The sequence below is a fragment of the Salmo trutta genome, chromosome 4, assembly GCF_901001165.1.
Source record: "Salmo trutta chromosome 4, fSalTru1.1, whole genome shotgun sequence".
Classification (NCBI taxonomy): Eukaryota; Metazoa; Chordata; class Actinopteri; order Salmoniformes; family Salmonidae; genus Salmo; species Salmo trutta.
The window spans coordinates 49958622-49975931 of NC_042960.1; the positions used below are offsets into that span (position 1 = coordinate 49958622).

Sequence of the window (17310 nt, forward strand, 5' to 3'; positions counted from 1 at the left end):
ATGAAGAGGAAGTTCACCTTTCAGCACGACAACGACCCAAAGCACACATCCAAATCCACAAAAGCATGGCTTCACCAGAAGAAGATTAACATTTTGGAGTGGCCCAGCCAGAGCCCAGACCTGAATCCAATTGAACATCTCTGGGGTGATCTGAAGAGGGCTGCGCACAGGAGATGTCCTCGCAATCTGACAGATTTGGAGCGCTTTTGCAAAGAAGAGGGGGCAAATATTGCCACATACATTTACATTTATGTCATTTAGCAGACGCTCTTCCTATTCCAGGTATTCCTTAAAGAGGTGGCCATGCTAATAGACTCCTACCCAAAAAGACTGAGTGCTGTAATAAAATCAAAAGGTGCTTCAACAAAGTATTAGTTTAAGGGTGTGCACACTTATGCAACCAAGTTATTGTGAGTTTTTTATTTTTTCCCCTCAAAGATTTCAGTTTGTTTTTCAATTGAATTGTTCACGTTATAGGTCACATTAAAGGTGGAAAAGTTCTGACATGATTTATCTTTGTCTCATTATTTTCCATCACAAAAACCTGGCATTTTAACAGGGGTTAAAATCCACTGTGTGTGTGTATATATATATATATATATATATATATATATATATATATATATATATATGTCTGTTTTAGTATTCACACTGCATTCTTCATATTATGGCTTTAAAAATAAATACTGAAAAGGAAAAAAAGAAGGAAGGAAATGCCTTCCCAAAATGGATTGGAAAGACATTGCATCATAGCTTAACCCACAAATACTGTAGCCTAAGATATGTAAAATGCTGATGCTTGAACAATTCAAGGTCAAGTAGGCTACCATATTTTGCTGACAGATTGTCATCATCAACTAGACATTAACATTGCACATCCTCAGACAGTCATGTATGTTAAAATTTGAAGAAATGTTAAAAGGGAGACAAAATTGTACTGCTGATTATTGCAAAGATTCGGTCCTGTGGATTCTCTGAACATTCACCAGCCATAATTCTGTTATGAACTAGAAGTAATTATTGTCTCTGAAGATAAAAAAAAAGAGAGTGGGAAAAATAAACTAGTGATAGAATGACCTTAAATATATTTCTCTCCTTTTCCAATAAGACCATTTCATCTCAGCATTTGATAAAGGGATTACTGGATTGCATTATGCAGCACTAGTCAAATCTGGATGTGGAGGTGCCAATTTGATTGCATAATTCTTGTTTCCTTTTTTTGCAAACCTTGCAGTCCTCTGGAAACTAAAACTCAGCATAATACAAGATTTACTTGTGGTCTGGGAAAGCAACGGGGTTCGTCCCTCATGCCATATCCATCCACTGCAGACCTGGAGAAAAGCTGCAGCCAACACCATTACCAGCCAGAGCTGGTCAGTTCAGAACCCATTATCGCCATGAAACGCAAATGACAGAGCACAACTTGCCTGTCAGTGCATCTATTATTTGACACTTGTGGTTGTTTGATATTTCACAAGCTGAAACCCTGACTCACAATCATTAGGCCAGTCAGGGTTAATCAACAGACTCATGACTTGCCCAATTTTCTGATAAGGTCTTATTGCAGGTATGGGGTAAGTGGGTCGAGATTAGGGAGCATATGTTGGGGCCTCTATTTTGTCTGGATGTTACAGATGAATCACTTCAACTACAGAAAAGGTGCCCTGTTTGTTTCTCATGCAAACACATAATCAGTCCACAGCCCTATCCACTACTTATATAATATATACACGTAGGGGGATCTGAGAGACAACAAAGTTAACCTAATCTGCATTCCTTGGAATCCTTCAGGCACCCACTGAAAACATCTTAAGGAACCATATACACTGAGTGTACAAAACATTAGGAACCTTCCTAATATTGAGTTGCACCCCATTTTGCCCTCGGAATAGCCTCAATTTTTGTCGGGGCATGGACTAAAAGGTGTTTAAAGCATACCACAGGGATGCTGGCCCATGTTGACTCCAATGCTTCCCACACTTGTGTCAAGCTGACTGGATATCCTTTGGGTGGTGGACCATTCTTGATGCACACGGGAAACTGTTGAGCGTGAAAAACCCAGCAGTGTTGCAGTTCTTGACACACTCAAACCGGTGCACCTGGCACTTACTACCATGCCAAGTTCAAAGGCACTTAAATCTTTTGTCTTGCCCATTCACCCTCTAAATGGCACACACACACAATCCATCTCTTAATTGAGTCAAGGCTTAAAAATCATTCTTTAACCTGTCTCCTCCCCTTCATCTACACTGATTGAAGTAGTGAGATCAATAAGGGATCATAGCTTTCACCGTGATTCACCTGGTCAGTCTATGTCATGGAAAGAGCAGGTGTTCCTAATGTTTTGTACACTCAGTGTATATTCCCCCATTACCTGGGAGTTTGTTCTCATGCACATGCATACATAACAAACAAACAAACTGAAGGATCCTGAAAAGGTTGGTTTTTTTTTGCAGCAAGCTAAAATAAAAATGTGTCAACCGACATCCTCCATATGCATATAATGTATGATGATTAACATAACTGTTATAAACCTGTAACATAATGAACCTGACAAAAAAAATCATTGCCAACAAATTGTCAGACTATTAACAATGACAAACTTTTAGTAAGCCGTCATCAGCAACTATGCTCTGTTCAACAACAAAAACATTTATTTCAAATAATCATTCTACCTTTGACTTATTTATAAACAATTATTTAATATATGCTTACACATTTTTGCAATGGCAGAATTTGCTATATGTGATTGCCTCTTCAAAAACCCTTGACTTGATGAAGTTGATAGGATCCAAGTCTACTAAACCATAATAAAACTCACATTTACAAAATACTGTTTCCTAAACATGACAAAATATCTGCATGCAGAACAAAAAGTTGCAAGTTTGCAGAGATGTTTTTTTTTATGAAGAAAACATATTAAGGCATTTTTTATCAACACTGCTGTTATCAGATCAAAGTTACAGTACCAACGCTCTCTTTGAATGCTTAGGAGTAAGTGAGCAGATACTTAGAAGAATCCACATCACGTCTATTAGGTCACTTCTATGTCATCCTGACTATAAATAAACCACCAAACATCGATCTTTATGTATATACATGCGTCTTTTATACGACACCACATACTCTATATTGTCTATATATAGAACCTCACACATCAATTAAATGAACCACTATATCAAGTCTAAAACTTAAACCAAAAAACACCTATAAATTCAACGTTTCAGACTATAATGCCTGTGAAGATGCCCCTCCCTGCATCAGACATGGAGAGAATGCGTCCTTAAATGTAAAATAAACACCCCATGTCTCTGAAGTGCCACAGTCATGCTTAATCATCTGATTTTTAATCATAAACAATCGCACTATTTGCATTGTGTGTCTCTATTTATGCATATCCCTGAAGGCATTGCCTTTAGATACTTCCTATAAAAAAGGAAACAAATCTACAAAAACAAAACAATTAAATACCTTTTAGATGCCCAGAGGAAGGCTGTGGACAGACAGATGATGTGATATATTTCTCCCCTTCATTCTTAGGCAGCTTCCTCTCTCTGCGGCTGAAAGCAAATGCTTTGAGACTCTGTGGCATATTTAATTAGAAGCAAGCTGTTTGCACTATCAGTGTGAGGATCTACCTCTCCAATCTCTTGTGAGTCAATCTTCCCCATCTCTGATTTTCTTTTATATTTATGCTGGAATATTTAATTGTAGACAAAAGGTTACTCTGGCTCCATTCCCCATACAGGGGCAGAATAATCTGCTTTAAAAGGCTTGACATTTCAGGCTTTTCAAAAAAGCTGAAAAAATTATATCCCTGCTTTTGTTAATCAATGAAGTAGAACTCCCCTGAACAAAAGAATTAAATTGCTTGGTTGGTTTAATAAAACCAACAGAAATAGCTGCTTTCTCTGGCCTTTTTGTGTGTTGGCTCACCACATGCACCCAGCACTGTAATTCCATATGGTTTTGGGGCAAAACTCTAATTTCTCCACGCAGTTGGCTTTTTAAATCCTATTGAAACTACCGGCCAGTGTGCCTGCCTGGTGGAGGACAGATTCATCATTAAACCTGACTTTCACTGACTGCTGCAGGTCCACTACAATGTACAATTTCTATACTGCCCTTGCCTTTGGAAAACATTGTAATTACGCAAATGACTGGGGCAATAATTAGGACCTTCAACATCACATTGTGTTGTTCCAGTGTGCTCCATTCCAATGGGAAGAGAGAGAACCATGTTCTATTCTATTTCAAATTGCTCACAGCAGATGTTCGGCTAAAGTTCAGTCCAGTCTTGATACTAATAATACAGAATATGCCTACTATACTGAACAACGATATAAACGCAACATGCAAATATTTCTAAGATTTTACTGAGTTACAGTTCATATAAGGAAATCAGTCCATTGAAATAAATTCATTAGGCCCAAATCTATGGATTTCACATGACTGGACAGGGGTGCAGCCATGGGTGGACCTTGGAGGGTATAGGCCCAGCCACTTGGCAGCCAAGCCCACACCCGGCTGCCAAGTGGGTTGGACGTATTGCCAAATTCTCTAAAACGACGGAGGCAGCTTATGGTAGAGAAATTAACATTAAATTCTCTGGCAACAGCTCTGGTGGACATTCCTGCAGTCAGCATGCCAATTGCACACTCCCCCAAAACTTTAGACATTTGGCATTGTGTTGTGTGACAACTGCACATTTTAAAGTGGCCTTTGTCCCCATCACAAGGTGCACCTGTGTAATGATCATGCTGTTTAATCAGCTTCTTGATTTACCACACCTGTCAGGTTAATGGATTATCTTGGAAAAGGAGAAATGCAAAACAAATGTTGTGCACAAAATCTGAGAAGCTTTTTGTGCATATGGAACATTTCTGCGATTTTTATTTTAGCTCATGAAACCAACACTTTAGATGTTGCATTTTTATTTTTGTTCGGTGTAAAACTTTTGAGTTGAATAAAAGTTATGGATGATTTTGTGACACTAAAATGGTACTTCTTGATTCAGGTCGCTATGCCATGCAGGCCATGAAACCCCAAATGAAGCAAGCTATGCAGTTTTCCCAAATCAGTAAGATTTTATGGGCTTTCACATGTGTGTTGTCCTCTACAACAAGGTTTACCAAACTCGGTCCTGGGGTCCTCCCTGGGTGCATGTTATGGATTCAAATAACCAACTCATCAAGCTTTGATTATTTGAATCAGCTGTGTCCTTCTAGGGCAAAAACCAAAACGCGCAACCAAGTCAGGACCGAGTTTGGGAAGCCTTGCTCTACAAGACACTATGGCATTACTCGCATGTGGTACAATTGTAACTGTCTTGTTGCATACTTTTCTAGAAGTCGGGTATTGTTCCTTTCAGTAGGTGTGTGATACTACAATAAAGTTCAACATTTTCCTAATGAATCATATTGCTGTTCCCTGTCCCACAGCTAACAAGATCAGAGAAGCCCACAGAAAACTGATGATTCTAAATCACCCCGACAGAGGGTTGAGGAACTAGTAAAACTCTTTCCAAACAAATATGTACTTTTATTTAGTCATTCAGCTTGTAAAATGTAATTTGGATCACAATTGCATGTTTTTTTTTCTATTTGCAGGTGGATCACCAAATCTTGCTGCTAAAATAAATTAATCAAAGCATTTACTTGGACAACTAAATTAATAGTTCACTTTGTACTTGGTTGGGCCCAGGGGGTTTTCTTATTCACCGTGCACAAATAAATCATATATTAAAGAGACTAGTCTTGCTCTGTACTTCACTCATTCTCAGGACAAAAAGGTAGACCTGACAAGAAACAAATGGTTTTGGATCTAGATGAAAGTTCAGGTTTTATTTAAGAAGTACCTGAATGATCATTAACAAACAGACAAACAGTTTACCGAACCAAAATCTGGAAATTGACCTCAGTAGTCCAAATTGTCACCTGCAATGTCGTTCCGCTAGTTCAGTGTTAACAGCTTTTTAAATACTGTACATTTTTAAATAAACAAAATAAAGCTCCTTCGAGACAAGTTACTGCCACCATCATTCCAGCCTCTGGTGGGTGCATGAGAAACCAAATCCCAGCATACAGGTTCAGCATAAAAAATGGGACAAGAACATTGACAGACCAGTTTCCATCTTTTTTCTTATGGGAAATAAATTCCAATTCAGTGCAAAATGTTTTTTTTTCTCTACAACTGCATTTCCTAGTTTTCCTTTACAAGTGGTTGTATATAAAAGTGTTAAAAAAAAAAAAATCTGCCAAAGCTCAATAAATATTAGAATAACTGGATTCTTCTCACCTTTGTCAACTTTACTATAGCCAGGCAACTATGTTAAATCTACTCTCAAGGCACAACATCTGATAATCTTGAAACATGCTTTTCCATGTCTCGGTTCAGTGCTAAATCCCCCCCTCTGTGTCCCATGGTTAGGGAACTGAAAAGTACAGTAGAGAATCTGGAAGTCCATATGTCCATCTTTGGCTAGCTTGTACAATAACTATTGTACAAATATAGTACAATTAATGGGACCATAGATTAGAAAACACTATTCAGGACAGGCTGCTAGTCACTGTTCCCTTGGTAACAGACGTTGGCAGCCCTTTCTGTGGAAGCTCTGCCTAGTTCCTCACCTCTTCCATTGCTGGGGCCATTGCTTTTCTTTGCTGATGTGGAGAGGCTGTGCTCTGCAATACACTCAACATGCTCCTGCAGGACACAGAAAAGTAGAAATAGTTACAGAAGCTTGACTTAATATACCAAAGGCATACAACAAACCTAACTGTTTTGATACAATGCTAGAAATTAAAACCAGCCTAGTGGCAATTTAACATACTGTAGCTTCCATGGACTATGCCCCTGAAGTACATCAAGCCAAGGGAAAGAAATTGACATGGTTCTTTCTCCCCATCACTTCTTCCAGCCAGCTATTATGTATCAAGCATCTCAGATTAGGCATACCGATTTGCATTTTACATCACATTGAACAAGATGGGAGACCTGATCCTAGATCAGCACTCTTACTCTGAGACACTTGATACATACGGGCCTTGAAGTCAGATTTGTAGCATTTTTTCAAACTTACCAGTTCTTTTTTAGTTCATCTATCTGCTTTGTGATTCAGCCCGGGATCTGCAAAACAAAGAATGTTAGAACCAGTTGCATTGGTAATGAATTAAACTAGATCATCATCATAGCTAATGAAAGGGAAAGGGGGATGCCTAGTCAGTTGTACAACAATACATTCAACTGAAATGTGTCTTCCGCATTTAACCCAACCCCTCTGAATCAGAAAAAAAGCTTACATTGTGATAAAACACTGAAAGAATGTGGTTAAAAATAACTAGAAAGCAGTCCAAGGAATGCAAGTGAGAAATACAGGCAAGCAGTATAAATATAAAAAAAATAAAAAGACCTTAATTGATAGTCAACAAGTAGCGGACATGTTAGTGAATTTGAGTGGGAACATTTAAAAACAATGGGACTTCTTGGTGGCATGCCTTTCCTAGGTGTCTATTCAGCTTTAAATTGAGAAATTAGCTTCCCAGAGTAAATCGATGGTTACTGGTTGAAGCACGGACTTCACTGCTAGCCAGGGCAAGTGTTAATCACACTCAGTCATGCTGGTTTTGGTAAACAAACTACAGGCCCGTTCACCACAGGTTACCTTTCCTCTGGTGGGCGGACAGAGTGTCTACTGCTACGTTTATGCCGCTGTGGTTTAGCTTTTGAGTCATCTGTGGGGAAAGAGTTTGTGCAGAGCCCTCGGTGAGTGAATTTCATGAGGATGGACTTGGGATTGGTGTCAATGTGTGTAATTCTATCCTTTTTGGTCACTGAATTGTCCACCGTCTTCTGTAACATGAAATAATTGTATTTTCTAATGCTTATGGGAGTATGTTTGTTGTTGAATCCGATTGGCTCCCAGGGCTTGTTACTTTTACTCAGACACTTCTATCCAGAGGGATTGAAGAAGTTTGTGGATGGTACTGATTGAGATGGTAAAAGTCACAACACAAATGTTTAAATGCTGTTGATGACCGTCCTTAAAATCAGGTCATCACTGCGAGGACATGGTGATGCAGGACTTACCAAGGCCATTCTCACTGAGGGAAGCTTTGTCCGATTCGCTCATGCCATCAATGGCTCGACAGTCCGGCGGGAGAGGAGGCGGCAGTTTGTGTTGAGGTTGGAGTCGGCCGTCTGGTCGATCTCTGTGTTGTCAAGCACACTGTATGGGTTGCCATCATGATCCTAGAGCTGCAAAGTTAGCAAATAGTTTAATATCTATAGTTTTAGAGGAACAATTCATAGACCTATTCACATGATCATGATAAACATAGGGGATAATGCAAATCATGTTTAATGTCATCAGCATGTGCATGACCCATCAATTGTGTCTGCAGCCGTACCGGTGTTGGAGGCTCCTCGGCCCCTGCCACTGGGCCCTCTCCCCCTCCCTTGACCAACTCTCCTCCTGCTGTCTCTCTGTGGCTGGGTACCCCTCTCACATTCCTCTCCCGCCAGGGACCAGTCACTCAGCTCATCCTTCCGCTCCGAGTCAGTCTCAGAGTCATTGGATTGCTCAGAGTTTGTGCCTGAAAGTCAAACATATATTTTTAATACCACATGGCTGATAACTTCCTGTTGGGCTATAGCATTATGTTCCAATATCAATATTACCTTCCCTAGATTGTGTCTTGCAACTTTCAATTGTCCACCCAATAGGCTGTGGTGTACCCAATTGTCATAGTTGAGTAAAGATACCTTAAAAGAAAATGACTCAAGTAAAATTGAGTCACCCAGTAAAACACTACTTGAGTAAAAGTCTAAAAGTATTTGGTTTGAAATTCTTAAGTATCAAAAGTAAATGTATATTTTCAAATTCCTTATATCAAGCAAACCAGACGGCACCATCTTGTTTTTTTTGTATTTATGGATAGCCAGGGGCTAACACTCCTTCACAAATGAAACATTTGTGTTTAGTGAGTCCGCCAGATCAGAGGCAGTAGAGATGACCAGGGAGGTTCTCTTGATAAGAGTCTGAATTGGACCATTTTCCTGTCCTGCTAAGCATTCAAAATGTAACATGTACTTTTGGGTGTTAAAAGTAAAAAGTACAATATTTTCTTCAGGAATGTAGTGAAATAGTACCTTAGTAGTACTTTAAAGTATTTTTACTGAAGTACTTTAAACCCCTGCTGATAGGTGTTGAAAAATGGCTTGGGAGAATCTACAAAATGTCTATTCAGTATCATTGTGAACATGATGCTCACCATAGCCGGAGGTGTAGTTGGGGCCTCTGCGTCCGCGGCCTCTGCCAGTGTAGGAGCGGCTGGTGTGCACAGAGGTGGCAGCCACACTGTCGTCCGTGGTGTAGCTCTTGTCCTTGTCTGCTGAGTGGCCAGATGAAGGCCTTTGGCCCATCCCAATCAGCTTCGAGCTGCTCATCTATCTGCAGTCTCTCCATACGCAGTAGCTCTACCTCCTGCAGACAGCAACAGGCAAACTCATCCCACACAGACTATAAAAAGGGCCTACAGCCCTGACTGAGACCATTAGGCGTTTGTTACTATAGATTAATGCTTACGTTCAGGTAGGCGATGTGGTACTCCAGAAGCACCTGGGCAGTCCCAATGTTCTCCTTGGTGCCGACAAAGGTAAACGGGACCATTCCCTGTGTCAGCACATCACAAATAAAATGATGTTATTATGGGTGAAGAGTGTTTCCGTGACAATACTGATCACTTGGTCTACTAAGTGAGCTGGAAAGTAGTAAAAAAAAGTAAGGGCTTACTTCTTGACGTGGCTGTATGTTGTCCTTGTCCCCCTCAATCCTTACTCTCACCACCCCAGACTTGTCAATGATCTCCTGAATGACTTTTCCATTCTTGCCAATTACCTTGCCTGAAGAAAAAAATAAGAAGCCATAAGGCACTTGTGTGAAGAGGTGCACAGCCACAAAGCGCACACACTCACAAATGTCTTTCTTTATGGAAGTATCAACTCCTACTTGATACATACCGACCAACTTCCTTGGGATCTGAACAGAATCTTCGAGAAACTCCAGATAATTCCTTGCCTTCTTAACCGCCTCCTCATTCTTTGAAGAAGAATATATTAGCTTTATTAAGAAACAAATGTCTTGGCGGTACATACACTGTCTATTGCTCACTCATAACAAGGTCTCATATCAAAAGCATCAGCACATCTCTCCGTAAATGATGAACGTCCCACTCCCTTCATCCAGCTCAATAGCAGTGATTCCAGGGACTGGCTTGTTGAATGTTGCTGCCATGGCTTCCAATGGCAAGGCCCATGAGGTCCACCCTGACTGTAAACTCCTCTTGGAAAGCGGATGCCAGTTGCTTTGTACTCTAGAGAGAGAAGAGATCATGTGCATGATTGAGATGTGTCTTTATGACAATCCTGTTTAAACTATTTCTGCAAGGATGCAGTTGTGATAATCATCCTTAACTCCAGTTGTTTAGTGGCCTCCTCATTTCGAGACAGGAGCATGAGCTTAGTGCGAATGCTCCTCAAGTGCATGTCACTGAGCAAAGACACTCGCTTAACTGTGGCTTCATTTATAGACTGCAGGGAAACAAGAATATAAACATAAAAAAATTGTCTAGACATTCCTTGTTCTACACAAAACTGCTGGTACTGAAGGAGGAGTGGCAGACAGACTTACAGTATCTCACAAAAGTGAGTACACCCCTCACATTTTTGTAAATATTTGAGTATATCTTTTCATGTGACAACACTGAAGAAATGACACTTTGCTACAATGTAAAGTAGTGAGTGTACAGCTTGTTTAACAGTGTAAATTTGCTGTCCCCTCAAAATAACTCAACACGCAGCCATTAATGTCTAAACCGCTGGCAACAAAAGTGAGTACACCTCTAAGTGAAAATGTCCAAATTGGGCCCAATTAGCCATTTTCCCTCCCCGGTGTCATGTGTGTCTCAGGTGTGAATGGGGAGCAGGTGTGTTAAATTTGGTGTAATCGCTCTCACACTCCCTCATACTGGCTGGTCACTGGAAGTTCAACATGGCACCTCATGGCAAAGAACTCTGAGGATCTGAAAAAAAGAATTGTTGCTCTACATAAAGATGGCCTGGGCTATAAGAAGATTGCCAAGACCCTGAAACTGAGCTGCAGCACGGTGGCCAAGACCCTACAGCGGTTTAACAGGACAGGTTCCACTCAGAACAGGCCTCGCCATGGTCGACCAAAGAAGTTGAGTGCACGTGCTCAGCGTCATATCCAGAGGTTGTCTTTGGGAAATAGACGTATGAGTGCTGCCAGCATTGCTGCAGAGGTTGAAGGGGTGGGGGGTCAGCCTGTCAGTGCTCAGACCACACGCCGCACACTGCATCAAATTGGTCTGCATGGCTGTCGTCCCAGAAGGAAGCCTCTTCTAAAGATGATGCACAAGAAAGCCCGCAAACAGTTTGCTGAAGATAAGCAGACTAAGGACATGGATTACTGGAACCATGTCCTGTGGTCTGATGAGACCAAGAAACTTATTTGGTTCAGATGGTGTCAAGCGTGTGTGGCGGCAACCAGGTGAGGAGTACAAAGACAAGTGTGTCTTGCCTACAGTCAAGCATGGTGGTGGGAGTGTCATGGTCTGGGGCTGCATGAGTGCTGCCGGCACTGGAGAGCTACAGTTCATTGAGGGAACCATAAATGCCAACATGTACTGTGACATACTGAAGCAGAGCATGATCCCCTCCCTTCGGAGACTGGGCCGCAGGGCAGTATTCCAACATGATAACGACCCCAAACACACCTCCAAGATGACCACTGCCTTGCTAAAGAAGCTGAGGGTAAAGGTGATGGACTGGCCAAGCATGTCTCCAGACCTAAACCCTATTGAGCATCTGTGGGGCATCCTCAAACGGAAGGTGGAGGAGTGCAAGGTCTCTAACATCCAGCTCCGTAATGTCGTCATGGAGGAGGACTCCAGTGGCAACCTGTGAAGCTCTGGTGAACTCCATGCCCAAGAGGGTTAAGGCAGTGCTGGAAAATGATGGTGGCCACACAAAATATTGACACTTTCGGCCCAATTTGGATATTTTCACTTAGGGGTGTACTCACTTTTGTTGCCAGTGGTTTAGACATTAATGGCTGTGTGTTGAGTTATTTTGAGGGGACAGCAAATTTACACTGTTATACAAGCTGTACACTCACTACTTTACATTGTAGAAAAGTGTAATTTCTTCAGTGTTGTCACATGAAAAGATACACTCATATTTACAAAAATGTGAGGGGTGTACTCACTTTTGTGAGATACTGTATATGGACTTACCAGTACGACCAAGTTACTTGTTTCTGGACAGTAGACAATCCGACAAGCTCGGTCACTTTCGCACCTAAAGTAAAATAAACTATAATCAAATTCTGAACTCTAATGCATGTAAATAAAAAAACTAATTACTAGCCTATATCCCAATCAGAAACTACTTTTAAATAAAAGGTACATACGCTGCTTTCAGATCGTAGGAACTGGGACTGTGCATTTGAAGAAGGAGCTCTTTGACACCACCTTGTTGACATTCACAGGCCGGAGACGTTCAAAGGTGACTATTTCATTGTACGTGGCGTCACAGGCAGCACTCGATCACATAGAACTACACAGTAAACACAACACAGGTTACATTTGTGTTGCATGAAACTGACAAACGTAATATCAGGATGAGGAAATCACAGGATAAACGTTGCAGAAACATCCTTTCGCAAATGACATTCTGGGACCAGTGAAATTGTAACCACAGATAACTACTCACATCTCCCTTCATCATGCGCACTTTGGCAAGCCACCAGCCACATGGCTCCTGCTCATTGGCCCAGGAGAAGATCTGGTGGAAAGAGAAAAAGATAATTCTAAAGATATTCTGAGGAAAAAGTGTCTGTTAAATCTAAGACGATAGAGAGCCAGTTCTCACCTCCACCTCTTCTCCCTCCCCGATATCCTTTTTACCCTCAGCTGGAGGTGGCATCCGCACATCACTAAAGTGAACTTGTCTCTCAGGTTGACAACTTTATTAAAAGACAATTTAGCTTTATTTTTTACAACCAAATCTCTATTTTTGATGTAAATGGCATGCTACAGAATCTACAACATTCCCTTTACATCAAACAGAGATTTGATGTAAAAAAGCTAAATTCTCCTTTAATAAAACATTTAGATAAGTATCAAAGTTATGCCCATCAACAAAATTATACCACCATCATTCCAACATAGATGACTACAAAATACACTACAACCCCAGAAGAACCTATGAACACTTGTTCTCAAAGACAATAGTGAGTGAATCATCATGGACATCTTTGACCAATCCCTAGAGAAAGGTCAGCCGTGGGTTAAGTTCAGAAGTACTCCGCCACCCCACCCAGAAAATAAAAAGTTACTGGCATAGCTAGGGAATATCAACATACAACACTTTAGTATAGACCAGGGATTCTTAAAACCTTCAGCTCGAGACTCAAAAGTGAAATTGACCATCCTCCCATGACCCAAATCGTCCTCCAAAAACCCAAATTAAGAAGATCTATTCTCATAACTCGCGACCCACCTCTCACATGCCCAGGGCCCACTTTTGGTCCCAACCCATAGTTTAAGAAACCCTGGTATAGGCTGCTATGGTATTCTAGCCCAGAGTTTCTAGATCTGAGTGGAACTCGGGTCTAGTCTTAAAACATATATCCCTCCTTGCGATATATTTGCCTACCTGCGCCAGTTTGGCGACACTTTTCCCACATCCAAGTAGGGCTTGTCGATATGGCCATATCAAATTTTTTTAATTTATAGGCGATTCACCTGCTCGTCGAACATCTCATTCCAAAATCATGGGCATTAATATGGAGTTGGTCCCCCCTTTGCTGCTATAACAGTCTCCACTCTTCTGGAAAGGCTTTCCACTAGATGTTGGAACATTGCTGTCGGGACTTGCTTCCATTCAGCCACTCAGGGCGATTAGGCTTGCAGTCTGTGTTCCAATTCATTCCAAAGGTTTTTGATGGGGTTGAGGTCAGAGCTCTGTGCAGGCCAGTTCTTCCACACCGATCTCGACAAACCATTTCTGTATGGACCTCGTTTTGTGCACGGAGGCATTGTCATGCTGAAACTGGAAAGGGCCTTCCCCAAACTGTTGCCACAAAGTTGTGGCTAAAATAGCTGAATCCAGGAATTTAAAAGGGGTGTCCACATACTTTTGTGTATAGTGTACATTCTTGAATGAAAGAAACATTTCAGCTAGCTGGCTACCTACCAAGCAATACGTTTCCCTATTCAGACTTAACTGAGTAGCAAATTAAAACATTAATGAGCTGGCTATAACTGAAAAACTAATTTAACAAACTTTTAAAGATGCACTATGCAGAAATCTCTCCGCTATTTCCTGGTTGCTAAAATTCTAATAGTTCACCTAATTTCAGTTTATGTGGCAAAACAAGCACATATAGTGTAGAGAATCATTGTACCATCTAAAGCGCTGTGAGATATATTTTCCATAACAAAACTGTATTTTCAGCTGGTGTACAAAACCAGGAGTAAACATACGAATGGAAAGCACAGAAATAGAGCACAAACTCAGCAGAAAAAAGAAACATCCTCTCACTGTCAACTGTGTTTATGTTCAGCAAACTTAACATGTGTAAATATTTGTATAAACATAACAAGATTCAACAAATGAGACAAACTGAACAAGTTCCACAGACATGTGACTGAAATGGAATAATGTGTCCCTGAACAAAGGGGGGTAACAGTCAGTATCTGGTGTGGCCACCAGCTGCATTAAGTACTGCAGTGCATCTCCTCCTCATGGACTGCACCAGATTTGCCAGTTCTTTCTGTGAGATGTTACCCCACTCTTCCACCAAGGCACCTGCAAGTTCCCGGACATTTCTGGGGGGAATGGCCCAAGCCCTCACCCTCCAACCCAACAGGTCCCAGACGTGCTCAATGGGATTGAGGTCCGGGCTCGTCGCTGGCCATGGCAGAATACTGACATTCCTGTCTTGCAGGAAATCACACACAGAATGGGCAGTATGGCTGGTGGCATTGTCATGCTGGAGGGTCATGTCAGGATGAGCCTGTAGGAAGGGTACCACATGAGGGAGGAGGATGCCTTGCCTGCAATGACAACAAGCTCAGTCCGATGATGCTGTGAAACACCGCCCTAGACCATGACGGACCCTCCACCTCCAAATCGATCCCGCTCCAGAGTACAGGCCTCGGTGTAACGCTCATTCCTTTGACTATAAACACAAATCCGACCATCACCCCTGGTGAGACAAAACTGCCACTCGTCAATGAAGAGCACTTTTTGCCAGTCCTGTCTGGTCCAGCGACGGTGGGTTTGTGCCCATAGGCGACGTTGTTGCCGGTGATGTCTGGTGATGACCTGCCTTACAACAGGCCTACAAGCCCTCAGTCCAGCCTCTCTCTGCCTATTGCAGACAGTCTGAGCACTGATGGAGGGATTGTGCGTTCCTGGTGTAACTCGGGCAGTTGTTGCCATCCTAGTCTTCCCTGTGGCTCAGTTGGTAGAGCATGGTGTTTGCAACGCCAGCATGGTGTGTGCAACGCCAGGGTTGTGGGTTTGATTCCCATGGGGGGCCAGTACAAAAAAAATGAAATGTATGCATTCACTACTGTAAGTCGCTCTGGATAAGAGCATCTGCTAAATGACTAAAAATGTAAATGTAAAAATGTACCAGTCCCGCAGATGTAATGTTCAGATGTACCGATCCTGTGCATGTGTTGTTACACATGGTCTGCCACTGCAAGGATGATCAGCTGTCCGTCTTGTCTCCCTGTAGCGCTGTCTTAAGCGTCTCACAGTACGGATGTAACCGATGTGAAATGGCTAGTTAGTTAGTGGTGGTGCGCGCTAATAGCGTTTCAATCGGTGACGTCACTCTCTCTGAGACTTGAAGTAGGGTTTCCCCTTGCGTTGCAAGGGCAGTGGCTCTTGTGGCGCGATGGGTAACGTTGCTTCGGTGGGTGTCAGTTGTTGATGTGTGCAAGGGTCCCTGGTTCGAGCCCAGGTTGGGGCGAAGAGAGGGACGGAACCTACACTGTTACACGGACATTGCAATTTATTGCCCTGGCCACATATGCAGTCCTCATGCCTCCTTGCAGCATGCCTAAGGCAAGTTCACGCAGATGAGCAGGGACCCTGGGCATCTTTCTTTTGGTGTTTTTCAGAGTCAGTAGAAAGGCCTCTTTAGTGTCATAAGTGTTCATAACTGTGACCTTAATTGCCTACCATCTGTAAGCTGTTAGTGTCTTTAAGACCTTTCCACGGGTGCATGTTCATTAATTGTTTATGGTTCATTGAGCAAACATGGGAAACAGTGTTTAAACCCTTTACAATGAAGATCTGTTAAGTTATTTGGATTTTTACGAATTATCTTTGAAAGACAGGGTCCTTGCTGAGTTTAGAACAGATCTACCGCTTCTTAGGCTTTAAATGAGAATGACAGATCTATAACTAGCAAAGCCAAGAAAGGTGCAACCGAACCTGATTAGCTTTAAGTTACCTACATACCTACCTTTAGCTAGTTGATGCTAGCCAGGTAACGTTAGCTAACTAGTTAACATTTCTCAATGTTTTCATAGCGTTAGCTGTTGAATTAGCCAGCTAATATTCTACTCCTCGAAGACAAACGGGATGTGAATAGGTCGCTTGCAAAGAAAAGTGACAGACTAGCTGCCAACTATATTTGGTCTTGAAGTTTTGTAAGTCGCTCTGGATAAGAGCGTCTGCTAAATGACTTAAATGTAATGTAAATGTAAGTTAACGTAGCTAACGTTAGCTTACCGAGATACCTGGCCAGCTAGCTAGCCAAACGTCATTAGACATGTTGAAAACACAAGTCTCTAGCTTAGTGTATGTTGCTAGTTTACGTTTATGGACTATAGTAGGGGAACTGATGTGTTGGCCATGTTTTATAAACATGATCATGGTTAGTTTACATCAATATTATAAATGGATTTACCTTATAAGCTCCGTTGGAGACACGGCCCTCCACAGTCATGCCGGGGTTATTGAAGTGCCTAAACAATTGGGGTAGCTACTTGCAAGTACCTAGGCGAAGTTGAATGTGCACATACTTCATATTAAAAAAAAAAAAAAACATTATGTCACCTTTATTTAACCAGGTAGGCTAGTTGAGAACAAGTTCTCATTTACAATTGCAATCTGGCCAAGATAAAGCAATGCAGTGCGACACAAACACAGAGTTACACATGGAATAAACATACATACAGTCAATAATACAACAGAAAAAGTATATAT

At 41.6% G+C, this 17310-nt stretch overlaps 1 pseudogene; it reads right to left on the reverse strand.

Moving 5' to 3' along the window:
• Window positions 1-5812: 5812 nt before the first annotated feature.
• LOC115193040 (fragile X mental retardation syndrome-related protein 1-like) lies at window positions 5813-17050 on the reverse strand (annotated as a pseudogene).
• Window positions 17051-17310: the final 260 nt, after the last annotated feature.